Source organism: Pyxicephalus adspersus, chromosome 2 (genome assembly GCF_032062135.1).
Source record: "Pyxicephalus adspersus chromosome 2, UCB_Pads_2.0, whole genome shotgun sequence".
In the NCBI taxonomy this organism is placed as follows: domain Eukaryota; kingdom Metazoa; phylum Chordata; class Amphibia; order Anura; family Pyxicephalidae; genus Pyxicephalus; species Pyxicephalus adspersus.
This window is the reverse complement of record NC_092859.1, coordinates 100269925-100284053: the sequence shown is the minus strand read 5'-3', so window position 1 is coordinate 100284053 and position 14129 is coordinate 100269925.

Genomic DNA, 14129 nt, shown 5'->3' with positions numbered 1-14129 from the left:
AATAAATCAGGCCCCATGTATCCTCCCGCACAAAATAATATTTTTTTTTTCACAGCTAAAATTGTATCAACTTCTACATGCACTGTGTATATACATAAATATAAAACAAGTCCTATCGCAATGAACGTTTTCTTCTTTGAATAATCAGATCTACCAGAATGGCAATATATACAGTATACAAGGCTATTACTTAGGAAGAAATGCATGCATTTCTTTCTTTTATTCAAAATTATGTCTTACCTTGAAGCAAAGAAGGAAATAAGTTGAATACATTAGGAGAGAATTCAAACTACTACCCTTATCAAGAAATAAGCTTTAAATATAAAACATATAAAACATTCAACAATAGATAAAAGTGCTGGTGTCCAGCATTCAACAATGGACATATGAACTTAAAAATAAACTGCAATAGACCCCAATACTGTAAAATCGTAAGTATAAACTAATATTTTTTAATATCTAAATTAGATAAAGAGTTTTGGTTTATACTCAGATCACACCACTAAATGAAGCTGTGTCCTCACGTACTGTTTACCAAACTTCTGCAGTCTATTATGTTATTGGAGTTTGTTAAAGACTTTACATGATGACACAGCACCATCTACTGGCAGTCTGCAATAATGTATACAGTATTGATTAGGAGAAAATGATTTAGCATTATCATAACTAATCGAAAATTATGAAATACTTTAACATGCACAAGGAGGGAAAAAGATAAATAGAATATATTCATGCAACTTTAATTCCCACTTTTAAATACATGTACTAAAAAAACCATCATAGATGATTTCATTCACAATATTTTTTGGCTTTTCTGTTAATTGGTGTTTTGAATGTTAGAAATGATGGCTGCATTATGTGCCCAAGATTTAAATTTAAAGAAAAGTAGTTTTCCTGTTTTTTTGGATAAAAGTAGGCACCTTGGTTTATATTCAGATCACTTTATATTTGAGTATATGCAGCAATTTATAATGGGAAAGAAGTCTAAATTTGAATACATTGTGTCACCCAAAGACTATTGGGGGGGTAAAATTTCTGCTTATAATCAATTGGGTAATCAACTTCTCTCTGCTTTCTCTTCTTGGCAATCTACCCTTAGTACCAGGAATAATATTCTACTCCCATTAAGTCTTTGAGGGCCAATACATATAAATAAATCATGTTTCTAAATCCCTTTACAGAATCACAGTAGACTTGAGTTGGGTATTTAAAAGAAACATCATAGAGAATAGATACTCCCTTAGTAAAAGTGTCTGTATTAGCAGGTAAACAAAGGGCTGCCTTTGTCCAACTAAATTTCTGTAAATATTGTAAGCCATGCTGATCCAATAATTGCAATACTTTCTACATCTAGACCTGGAACAAGCAAGATATAAATAAAATACATAACTTGACTGACTTTTGCTTCAGTTGAGACATAATTTCCCTTATCAATACTTAGGCAACTAATATTTTTACAGGAAGTTCAGTATTTCATTTATTTTCTTATTGACACAGCTGGGATGTATGATTGAGTGTGAAAGTAGAAAGCATAAGTGGTTACTGTGGATAACAAAACAATACATACATCAGACCTATTCTTAATTTCACTATTTAAGATATAATCTGGAGTGAACTGCACTTGCCGCTCCCATGGCCTACAACAGATAGAAAAGCACACAATGATATATAAAAAAGTACATTCACACTCATCTATGTATTACTAGTTTATTTTCCACTTTTTGCAAAGTTCATTTTTTCGTTGAATGCAAAATGAGTGACCTAAACACAATGCTGATTTACCTAGAAGCCACTAGGGTGATCCACTCCTGATTATGCTGCAAGCGGTGTAATCAGACCCTCCAACATAGCCCACTCCAGCAGATGATAAAACACCAAGCTCCTGATATTCTTTCTGCCTTTGTGATTATACTCACTTGACATTCAAGCCATTAAAAGTAGCTCATTGACTAAGCTTAGGTGAGTGTAATCAGAAGGGCAGAGAGATGATCAGGAGCAAAGTGCTTTGTTCCTACTGAAGTGGGTCATGTTGGAAAGTCTTGATATAATAAAAAAGGATCACAGTAGAGAATAACATAAAAGATTGAGAATGTATATAAAGAAATATGTATGAATTGCTTTTAAAAGACATTAAATGTTTTAACTTTTTTTAAATATTGATAAAGGAAAAAAAACTTACAGCATATAAAATTGCTATACAATAGTCCTGCAGACCCTCCAAATTAGGACTGCTTTTTCTAAGTACAAGAAACAATGTTTTTTCAATGTTTTCTGCTCACTCAAAGGAGAACGTTTTGGAGGAGTGCGCATGCGCCGCCGTTGATGCAGGACGTGCACTGAACGGCTTGGCACCCTCCGGCTCCTGCAACGGCTCCTAGGGCAGCGGTACTCGGCAGCCACGCTACCAGTGAGCAGATTACAGTCCCGGAGCGCACCTCCTTCACTCGGGCCATGGTAGGCAAGTCGGGAAAGAAGCAGAATTCCCGCAGTCTGCGCTCTCAGTCCCAGCGGCCTGGTCCTAAGATGGCGGCTCTCAGTAACACTCACATGGCTGCAGCCTCAACCTCCCTGGACAGAGCGCAGGAACTGCAGGCAGGTACTGAAAGGGGAACAATGGATAAGGGGCGGGAAGGGAGTTCTCCCCACTCCTCTCAAGACAGCATCCACTGCACTGCCTTTGTCAGGGATGCAGGGCCCGCGATCTCTACAGGGAGAGACATTATACTCTCCAAATACACGTGGTCTCACTTCTACACATGCACCCAGCTTGAGGGGTCTAATACAGGATCCTATAGCCCCCTCACCTCCTTCTGATCTTCCCTTGGCTGAAAACAGATTATATCTTAACCTGGCTCAATTATTGCAATCAGAACTATCCAAAGTCACGATGACTATTACATCCGAATTGCGACAAGATTTGCAGTCCTTGGGTAACAGAATTGATATATTTGAGAAAAAAATAGATGAAACAGTGTCACAGGTTACCCAGAATTCCAAAGAGATATCAGTTTTATATGATCGGATTGAAGATCTTCAGCTTAAGCTGGATGACTTGGAAAATAGGTCGCAGAAATAACTTTAGGATTAGGGGCCTCCCTGAATCAGTGAAAGATGTCCCAGAAGCTGTACAGCGTTTCTTACAGAAGATTTTGCCTGACGTACCAGAGTCACAATTTGAAATTGATAGAGTGCACAGGGCCTTGGTGGCACCTAAGCAAGACGGCCCACCCAGGGATGTTATTGTCAAGCCACATTATTTCTCTACAAAAGAAGCATTGTTGAAAGTAACAAGGGGAATGGATCATATTGAGATGGAAGGGTACCCGATTCAAATATTCTCTGATATCACACTGTTTACCATTCAACGCCGGCGGGCGCTTAAACTCCTTCTACAAGTGCTGATTGATCATAAAATTAAATACAGGTGGGCTTTCCCTCTTAGATTGATTTTTCAACTCCAGGGGAAGAATTTCTCTTTTTCCTTTTTTGATGAGGGTGAACGAATCCTTAAAGATTTGGAACTAATTCGGAAGGCAGATGCTCCCTATACGCAAGACAAGGAAGTCGCCGCATCTCTATATCCATTATGGAACAAAGTGAAGGCATCTGGGAAGCATTCTCAGAAGACACCCTGAAATGATCGCGGGACGATATCCTGTAACAGTGAGCTTGGTTTGCTGATGATTATCTGCTTTGGACACTTTGCAGAGTCTTTTACTTAAAGCTTGTATAATATGTGCGGGCATAAGTTTGGTTGTATTGGACTGGTAGTCATTAGGTTACAATTCTAATATTGACAACATGGTGTTTTCAATATATTGCTTCACTTCTGTTTTTTTTTTTTTTTTTTCTTTCCTGGAATGTTTACTCAGTGGCTGCTGAGCCAGTATCTTGCATGTGATTTCCTGGGTTGAAATGTTGATTGTTTAGATAATTTGTAACGAATGGGAACACATGTCTCCTTGGAAATGGAGTTTTTTAGAGCTCCTGGGTGCACGGGGGGTGGTGTTTTCCCCTGGGCACCGGGATCCGTTGGCTCCCGGGGGTCGGGGGGGGGACCTGCCCCTCCCTGGTTCAAGACAAAATAGTTTGAAGCGTTGTTTTTTGAATGCTATTTGTCTATTTTTGGTCGGTCATTTGTCTGTTATGTGTTTTCTTGTGGTGTACTCGCTTACCCATTGTCTCCCTACTCCCCCCCTTACCCTCAGAGGAAGTGCTAACATGTTGCCATGCGCTATACCCTCTTATGATGACTGAGCCTCCTAAGGGACCTTCACTTCCTGCAAGGCTAACGCTACTTTCCCATAATGTTCAAGGCCTTAATTCCCCGATTAAACGATCTAAGGCTTTCCACTATTATAATTCCTTGAAGGTGGATATTTTAGCTTTGCAGGAAACGCATTTCTCCAAAATCTTGGTTCCGAGACACTTACATAAAAACTATCCCATTTTTTATAATGCAAACTCGGATAGGAAGAAATGTGGGGTTCTTTTATGTTTCCGGAAAAACTTGAATTTCGCTCCTCAGGAGGTCTTTAGGGACCCAGGAGGTAGGTTCCTGATAGTGATTGGTTTTGTGGGTTCACAGCTCATCACAGTGGTATCTTACTATGCACCTAATGAGGGTCAATTGGCGTTTTTTCATGCAATGTTGAATGAAATATGGTCCAGGGCAAAGGGATCACTTATCTTGTTGGGTGACTCTAATTTGGCTCTGGATCATATTCTGGATAGATCCACACTAAGTAAATATAGGGACCCCCCCAAAAAAAGTCATAGCTTTTCCCTCCTGTTGAGAAAATATGGCCTTATAGATTGTTGGAGAGACATGAACCCGTCGGCTAGGGACTATACTTATTTCTCAGCGGCCCATAACCAATACTCGCGTATTGATCATGGGTTTATCCTGTCTCAAATGCTTCCTAATGTGCATGGGGCCCGAATCTTGTCAACCCCTTGGTCCGACCATGACCCTTTAGCTTTATATCTGACGGGTTTTGGTCGGCCTCAGGTTGGTTTTCGCTGGAGATTCAATGACAGCTTTGTGTCAGATACACTGGTGAGAGGGGAGATAGAATCACTGCTAACTGGCTATTTTCAGACCAATATTGCGAGTGAGACTTCCCCGGCCATTAACTGGGAAGCCCATAAAGCCTATATTAGAGGGGAACTAATCAAGATAGGGGCATCTCATAAGAGGGCACATAATAAATTAATTGATGCTTGTTTCCAAGAATATCATGGACTGCAACGACAGCACAAGGCCACCCCCCAGCCTGGTCTGAAGTCCCAGCTGGAAGCTAAACGCACTGAACTAAACCTGCTCCTGACCACCAGGGCAGAAAAATCTATACGCTGGGCCTCTCATAAATTCTATTTATGGAGTGATAAACCTGGCAGCTTATTGGTTAGTAAACTTAACCCTAGGCCCAAGTTCCATGCCCTTCCCAAAATTAAAGTTAAAGATGGTAAACTTTCCCAGAATCCAGAAAAAATATTGGCGGCTTTTGAAGACTTTTATAGTCAATTGTACAGCCCAGAGAAGTCATTATCGAGTGCAGGTATAGCAGAGTTTCTTAACAGGGTTGATTTGCCCAAATTGCACCCTAAACATAAAGCTATTATGGAACGTCCCTTTACGATTGAGGAATTGAAGGGGGCCCTCAAAGTTATTAAAATAAGTAGCTCGCCTGGGCCGGATGGCTTCTCAAATTTGTACTACAAAACATTTAGCCCAGTGTTAGCACCGCACTTGGTAGGCTATCTTAACTTTTTACGGGAGGGGAACTCTTTAACGGGTGATGCTAATAGAGCATTCATTAGTGTGATCCCCAAACCGGGCAAGGATGTGTCAGAGAATGCAAACTACAGGCCCATTTCCTTAATAAATTGTGACCTCAAACTTATGACAAAGATTATGTCGAACCGACTAGGCTCCTTTCTGGGGGCATATATCCACCCAGATCAGGTGGGTTTCATGCAGCATAGACAAGCACCAGATGCTTTCCTTAGACCTCCAAAAGGCGTTTGATAGTCTAACCTGGGGATATTTATTTCAAGTTCTTTCCAAGATGAACTTTGGGGCTCACTTTATTAATTTGTTGTCGGCACTCTATGACACCCCAGATGCGAAAATATCGTTGGGGGGTTTCTTTTCTAAGTCACTTTCAATTAGAAGAGGGACCAGGCAGGGGTGCCCTCTCTCGCCTCTTCTGTTTGCTCTGGCGATTGAGCCCCTGGCAATAGCCATACGCAGAGATCCAAATATGAAGGGAATCAAGTGTGGTCAAACTGAACATAAATGCGCTCTCTTTGCAGATGATATTCTGATGTTTATTACTTCTCCAACCACTACGTTGCCCAATCTTATGAAACTTTTAGATGAATTTGGGTTATGCTCGGGTCTACGGGTAAATAAAGCCAAATCCCAAGCCCTTAATATAAATATACCCATGGGGACACTGAATGGGATCCAGGACATGTTTGACTTCAGCTGGCCTAAGGAGTCTATTCAGTATTTAGGCATTCAGTTAACCCCTACATACAATACTCTTTACAAACATAATTACGCACCACTATTTAAAAAACTCTATGCTGACCTAAGGCGCTGGGCTCTCTCCCCGCCTTCATGGTTGGGACGTATAGCCGCGGTTAAAATGAACCTGCTTCCTAGATTGCTTTATCTATTCCGCACTCTTCCCGTTCAGGTCCCCATGAAGGAGATATTACTCCTCCAGTCTAGAGTAATGAGATTTATCTGGGCAGGGAAAAAATCCAGGATTCGCAAGGACACCCTATTTGCTCCTAAACGCATGGGAGGTTTGGGAGTCCCACATCTGAAATATTATTATGTGGTGGCCCAGGTGGCACAGTTGTCATTGAGTACCCTGCATGGAATCAGACCTCAGTGGGTCGAGATAGAGAACCAGGATGGCTTCCCAGGTTTTATAGAAGCCCTTATGTGGAGTAGGAAGGGTCTGAGAGGATTAATAAAATGCCCGACACTGTCTCACTCCATTCAGTTGTGGGACAAATTTAGCACCCACCCAACATTATCCTCAGGGCATAAACCTCTTACTCCACTCTGGAATAATCCAGACTTTCCGCCGGGTCAACACCCGGCTGAATTTAAATGGTGGACCTCCAAGGGCTTTCGACAAGTGAAAGACCTGATAGACATACGCGCAATTCTCACATGGGATCACTTGACTAGTAACTTTGAAATTCCTTTAACAGAACACTTTCACTATAGACAGTTGACCTCATTTATTAAAACGATAATTGGACAGGCCCCGAGACCTATGAGGTCTTCCCCATTTGAAAGCACCTGTTCCTCTATGGAACAAAAGGACAAATTTCTGTCATCTATCTGGCTCTGGTTACGCCAACCACTAAACTACGATATATGCTAGACTGGGAATTTGAGTTGGGCAAATCATGGGATTTAGAGGAATGGAGAGATGTGATGTACTCTCTCTCTACAATATCGCTGAACTCCGCTGTAGTAGAAGCTAATTATAAGGTGGCACTAAGGTGGTACCTTACTCCAGTCAGACTGGCGAAGATGTTCCCATCGACTTCTCCACACTGTTTCCGAGGTTGTGATGCAAGGGGCTCTATGCTACATATATGGTGGTCGTGTCCAGTTGCTAAGGCTTACTGGGACGAGGTGTTCCGGATGATATCTAAAATTTTCAAGCAAGAAATTTGTAGCACGGTGGAGGCGGCCTTGTTTAATAAGATTGACATGATCTTACCCAGACACATGATGAAACTGCTCAGATTAATCTTACTAGCGAGCAGGATATCACTGGCTAAGGCGTGGAGATCCCCGTCGATACCACTGGATCCCATAGTTACCAAGTTAAATTGGATTATGGTAAATGACAGACTCACCCACACCCTAAAGAACTCGTCTAAATTTGACGACATATGGGAACCGTGGATTTCTTTCAATAACTCATAGACAATCCGGAATATTATCATAATTCTTAATTGGGTGAAATTATCCCATTGGCAGTTGGCACTTCCTCTTCCCTATCCCTTTTTCCGTCTCGTGTGTCGTGGTCTTCATGTTGGTTTGTTCTTTTGTTCTTTCACTTTATGTTTGCATTGTATCATACAATCTCCTTGGGGTTAGACACTACCATCTTGAGAATGACAATTGTTAATTGCGAATCATCCCTGACCTTTATGCGCTGACTTTTTCTTATATAGTAAATTTCAAGTAGGGATTGATTGGCCGCTTTTGGTTAAGTAGTGAAGAAGGAGACTGCTGTTTACAAATACATTTACCTGAAGTGTCCTTATGGTTTGTGGATTACAAGATATTGGTTGAAATGCTGTTTATTCTCTGTGCAAAAGCAATAAAAATATTGAAATACAAAGGAGAACGTTTTCTTTTATTTGTCCCAGTAAAGGTGGAGTTACACTTTTTACACTTTTAAACTTTTTATACTTTATAAGCCAATGTCCTTTTAGTGACATGAATCAGAAGCCAAATTGGTTTGTGAAAATGGCCATTGGGCTTGATCCATAGCCCATTTCAAGGGCTACCAGTACAACATTTTTAGTGGTACAAGTGGTACAATTCATTGTTATATAAAGGAACTTGCACCAACATCAATTATGTGTAAAAAAGAAAAAACAATCGCTTCTAAATAATTTTCTAGTCTTAAGTATTAATGAAAAATAATAGAAAAACATCAGTATATGGATATTTACAAGTGTTGTTTTACTTTTAAAATACTAAAAATCTAATTGCTATACTTTAGAAAAGTGTTAAATAATTCCTATAAAGTCCAGCATCAAAATATATTTCAAACAGTCCAGAAAAAATGTGTCCACACATTAGCTTCTTTCAACATCAGATGTACAAAAACAGGCACAAAAATGGCTTGCAGTTTTGTGTACTTTTTAATAATCTCCCATTCTTTGATTCCTACAATATAGATTGGTGAATGGTGTAGCCCATCTATATTCACACATTTTACAAACCCAGCAGTCCTTTATAGGTGTCACAGATTCCTGCAGGTCCAGGGTATCTGTGCCTCCTTCAGTGTCATCCACCTTACACTCCCCTGCTGCCACCAGCTCTGTTAAGGCATCACATCCTCACCTCACTTCCCGGCCTAGGTCATGTGACTCCCAGTCAGCTGCTTCACTACCTCAGAGGACTGGAGTGTTTCACAGATGCACTCACCCTGCAGGAGGAGATTTGAACACCACCAACCTCTAGTCTCCAGGACCCCTTCTGGTGGTAGGATAGAATGCAGCAGGTCACATGGCTCCATCCATCACATGACCTGCCCTTAAAAGGAAGTGAAGGGCAACAGGAAGTTGCCTGAACAAGGAGTTTCTTTGGCTTTGCTTCCAGGTTCCTGTTGTCTGCTTCTCTTGTTCCTGACTCTTCTTGTATTGACCTCAGCTTGACTTGACTAGAGGTGAGCGCAACACCCTCAGCTCTAGAGGCTCCGGTGAAGACCGGACAGCTGCTTAGACTCTGCCCCCTGTGCACATCTCTACCAACTGAGCTGGTGAAACAGAGGGTCCACTGTCCTGCCCTGCAGCACCATGACAATAGGACTACAATTTTTGTATTTGTCAGTGTCATCAACATATTTTGTGCCCCCACTTGTATTGTTTTTTTTTTTTTTTCCCTTTTATTTGGGTTTTATTTCTATATTTTTTTATTTCTTGTCTTTTTTTACAGTTTTTTAAAACAGAAAAATATTGGGGAGGGGGGTTACCTTTGTAGTGGTAAGTGGTTTTATATTTTGAGTAAACAGTTGTTGCTGACACACATAAATTGCGTTGATTCCCTTTATTTGCAACAGGTCTACGCATAAGGTTAATGCAGTTTGCACTCATGCGCACACATTCGCTTATTGTCCTAGCAGATATGAGACATAATTTGTTTCAGGCCAATAGCCCATTAATATAAAGCAAAACAAAATCAGTCTCAATTCAAAGTAACTAAAAAAAAAAATGTTGCTACTGTATGACCGCCACACTAATTGTAAAAGAAACCAAAGATATCCACAGCAAAAGGTGTGCTTCTAGTATACACTGTCGCTGAAACTGTCTGTAAAAATCACATTGTTCCATAACATTATAGTCAGCTTTAAGGCGTTCCTCTAAAATGTTATTTCACAGATTTGTGAATTTAAATGTTTGCTTTGAAGACATTCTTGGGTTCTTCCATTAATACTCCTTAACTGTAAGGTAAAGTAATTTGTCGTATCACACAGGTACAATATCTTGGTGTCACCTTTGACAACATCATATTTTCTGTATCCACCAACTAAAATTTCCTCTCTACAATTGATCATGATTGTTGCAACTAAACTTATCTTTCCTTTCCACTGCATCCTCCTCCATCCTAGCCTCTCTCTGCAATTCTCTACACTAGCCTTCATTTCACATTACAATCAAAAGCAAGCTACTGTGCTTTGCCTTTCCCACTCATAACCTCATTCCATGCACGGCTCTAAGACTCCCCTGGATTTGCCCTCTCTTAAGAAACTCCCTCTTCCTTTACCCCAAAAGCTTTATCCGACCACTAACACATTTGTACAAAACCCCTAAACCCATTTGTTTAAACTAACCCATTTGTCTTGCTCTCTTTCACCTAACTATGACAAAATATCCATTCACCTTAACTAAGCTAGTAAGCTTCCCTATTTTTTAATTTTTCAGCACAAATGGGGAGGGTTTTTCCTCCTCCTATGTCATGTTTATACTTCATGTAAGCAGGTTTATAATCTGCATTTCCTGTTTATTGTACAGTTCTGCATAATATTTTTACTATCTATAAAGAAAAGCTAACAATATTAATAATAATATAAAGAATGATTATGAACACTCAATAAAAAATCTATGTATAATGCAAGCTAACCACACTAATGTATGCTAAATGTACCACCATGCATATAAAGTTATGCATAACATGTACTTGCTTATAAAACTTGAAGTCATTTTTATATGTCCAGGTGAACACAGGACTAAGCTTATCTTTTTTTGAATAAACTTTAAGAAAGAAAAATTAGCTAGGCCTTTTCATTTGTATACATCCCTCTCTAATAATATAAAAAAGATTTTCTTTTGTGGATCATCTGTGATTTCCTCATTGAAACACTTTGTTACAGCTTTATGCAAGCAACCCTGCTCAGCACTTTCAGATCTAACCTTTCCCATTGCATATAACCTTGAGTGCAAATGCTCCATTATCTTGTTTGCACACACATTTACATTAAAATATGAAAGGTTTCTAACTGCTTATCTTTTAAGATATTGACATAAATAACTCTATATATATGCAAAACGCTTTTACATTCAGTAAATTAGGCAAAAGTCTTTTAGAAAAACAGCAGGTGGTGTAGTTTCATGTAATTGTTTTATTCAGATCAACACTATGTTCAAGTCTGATTAAAGCTTTTGATAGGTATTTTATGACACATCTGAAACAAAAGCCTAGTTTAAGCTATCTTATTCCTAAAGCAAATTTAAAGAGCCACAGCATAACATTGGTTTGCAGCACTAGTAAAAGCATCAATGATTGATATATATGATTGATACTACTATTGCAATTTTTTTATTACTCCTCAAAATAAATTTATACAATTATTCAATGCATGCAGCATACTTCCTGTAGGCTTTGTGTTGCAAAGCTTTGAGTTAGCCCTTTTAATATGTAAAACATTCATGAGCATCTTTTTTTCCAGAATGGAGATAACAGCAGTCATTAGGCCGGATATTTTCATTGTTATGCTGTAGGTGAACTCCTAATAATTACTGTATACTTGATAAAAATGGATGTCTGGAACTGGAATCTGACATGTTGCCAGACTTTCCTCCATAGTAACACAAGGGGTGAGAATAAGTTCCCCTACTTTGAAAGATTTTGAGTGTAGGGGTTGTGTCAAGGTGGCAATTTTTCCAAGGTGGGCAATATAACCCTGTCCAACTCTTCTTAAAAAAATTAGCTTAATGTAGTCACCTGCTCCTTATGTTTGAATAGGAAGTCCATGTCTATCCTGCACCAGGCTTATACAGCTGGTGCAGTTATAAGATGAATGTTGTCTGTGTATTGAGAATATTTCCATTTGATGTTTGCAGCCAAAGCAGTTTTGTTTCGCGAAATAGCTCTCAGGGTAGAAATAAACTATTTATTTCTCCCCCTCCTACTCTCCTCACCTGGAGTATTCCTGTGCACAATCAAAAGAACAATAATGCTGGCCAAAATTTACCAACAGTGGGATTAGCTCTAAAAAGGTATAGTTTAAGCAGAAATGAATCTAAAAAGAATCTCACTTACCTTTACTTCCACAGATCTCTCGATCCCTGTAATCCTTCTACGTCCCAGCATGGAGGAATCTCACACATGTGCAGTTACCCTGCTCTAAATGGGAAAAAAAGAGTGGCGATCTCACTGCGAATGCGTGAGATTGGCATTTTTTTCCCATTGTAGGAAAAAGCCCCTTTTGAGCCTGCTAAGCCTCTTGGAATGCATGATGTGTGTATTCCATAAGGGTCTGTGCTCCTTTTCTGATGCGGCAGTAAAGACCTATTAGGTGATAGGCCCACTTTAAATAAAACCAGAGCCTGCTCTGCATTGTGTGTAACACAAGTTCGTAACTGAATGATTGCGAGGTCAGGTGTATATAACTAACATAGCACAAGCTTCAGGTGTATGTAAAATACTGAGTGCAGGGATCAGTCAAAACACAGAATCCCCTACAATGCATTTCACGATCTCTCCTATACTATTGGAACTCACAGAGAAGGTTCACACACAAATAATAGCTAGTCACTCAAACAGTTTAATTAAGGACCAACTTGAAACATAAAATACACAGCAGTAGTGTTGGTGTTGGAATTTCGGTTGTCCTTATATTCGACCCGAATATGGCTGTTTGAATTCGGTTAAAAACACTGGATTTGACTTTGCAAATTCGTGTGTAAAAAAATGTGTTAAAAAAAAAGCTTTAATGTTAAAGTAATTTATTGAATGTGTGTGATTTATGTAACTAACTTTTATTTTTTTTACAGGTGATTATCCCACAATGACATGATGATTCCCACGGCTGCAGAGCCATGGGAATCCTCCTGTCAGTGTGGGATCCCCGGGCACTAGAGGTTAAATGTCTAAGTTAAATGACAAATCTCCCTATTTATTGCCTCCAGTGCTCTGTGATTGGCTGAGGAAAGGTAAACCCTAATGACAGCTCAAGCGTCATCAGGATTTTTCTTTCCCCAGCCAATCACAGAGCACTAGAGGTGAATAATTGAGACTTGTCCCCATTTCGCCTCTAGTGCCCCCGGATCTAGTGGGACTCCTGTGTTCTTGGATAGAAAATCAATATCCAAGAACACATACTATAGTTACACTGAAGTTGCAAAAGCAATCAGGGGTGCGGAGCTGTCAGCTCTGCTCCCAGATTGCTCTTGCAGTTGTACACAATGCCGAAAAATAAGTCAAATTTTCCCCCCATTGACTTTAATGGGGTTGAATTCAACGTTCGGTCACCCGAACAATATCGCCCTATTCGATCGAATAGCTGTCCAATTGAATAGTGAGATATTCGACCAACACTACACAGCAGTATTGGTTGATATAGATGTAGGAACTCCAAGCAACAAAATATACAGTAAATGAATATAATGTTTTTAGAAGATAACCCCTGTAATAATATAATAGTAGTTAATGTATAACCCTGCAAATACAATACAGCAACCCAACACAATAATAACATAGTATGACTCTTAGGGCTTTCTTGCTTCATTGCGTATCTAATTACTTCTTACTATCTTCTCCCTTGCATCCATGCTTCTTGCATGGCTAACTATTTCTTGCTTAATCACTGATGACTCATACTTGCTTGCTTTTGTTCCGCAGGCTTCCTCTGGTTCTTTTGACATTTGGCTCTTCCTTAGTTAGTTACCATTTCCCCATCTCCCAGTCTTATAGTTAAACCCAATCAATAATCATTGAAGATTTATGATTGGTTAATAGATGTGATTTGGACACCTATTGGGTGACACATTCCCCTAGCTTGGAATTGGTTAATTCAAACTTCAGTAATGTATTAAAACCTGAAATGTAGAATTTCCTGTGGACAGAAAGTGTT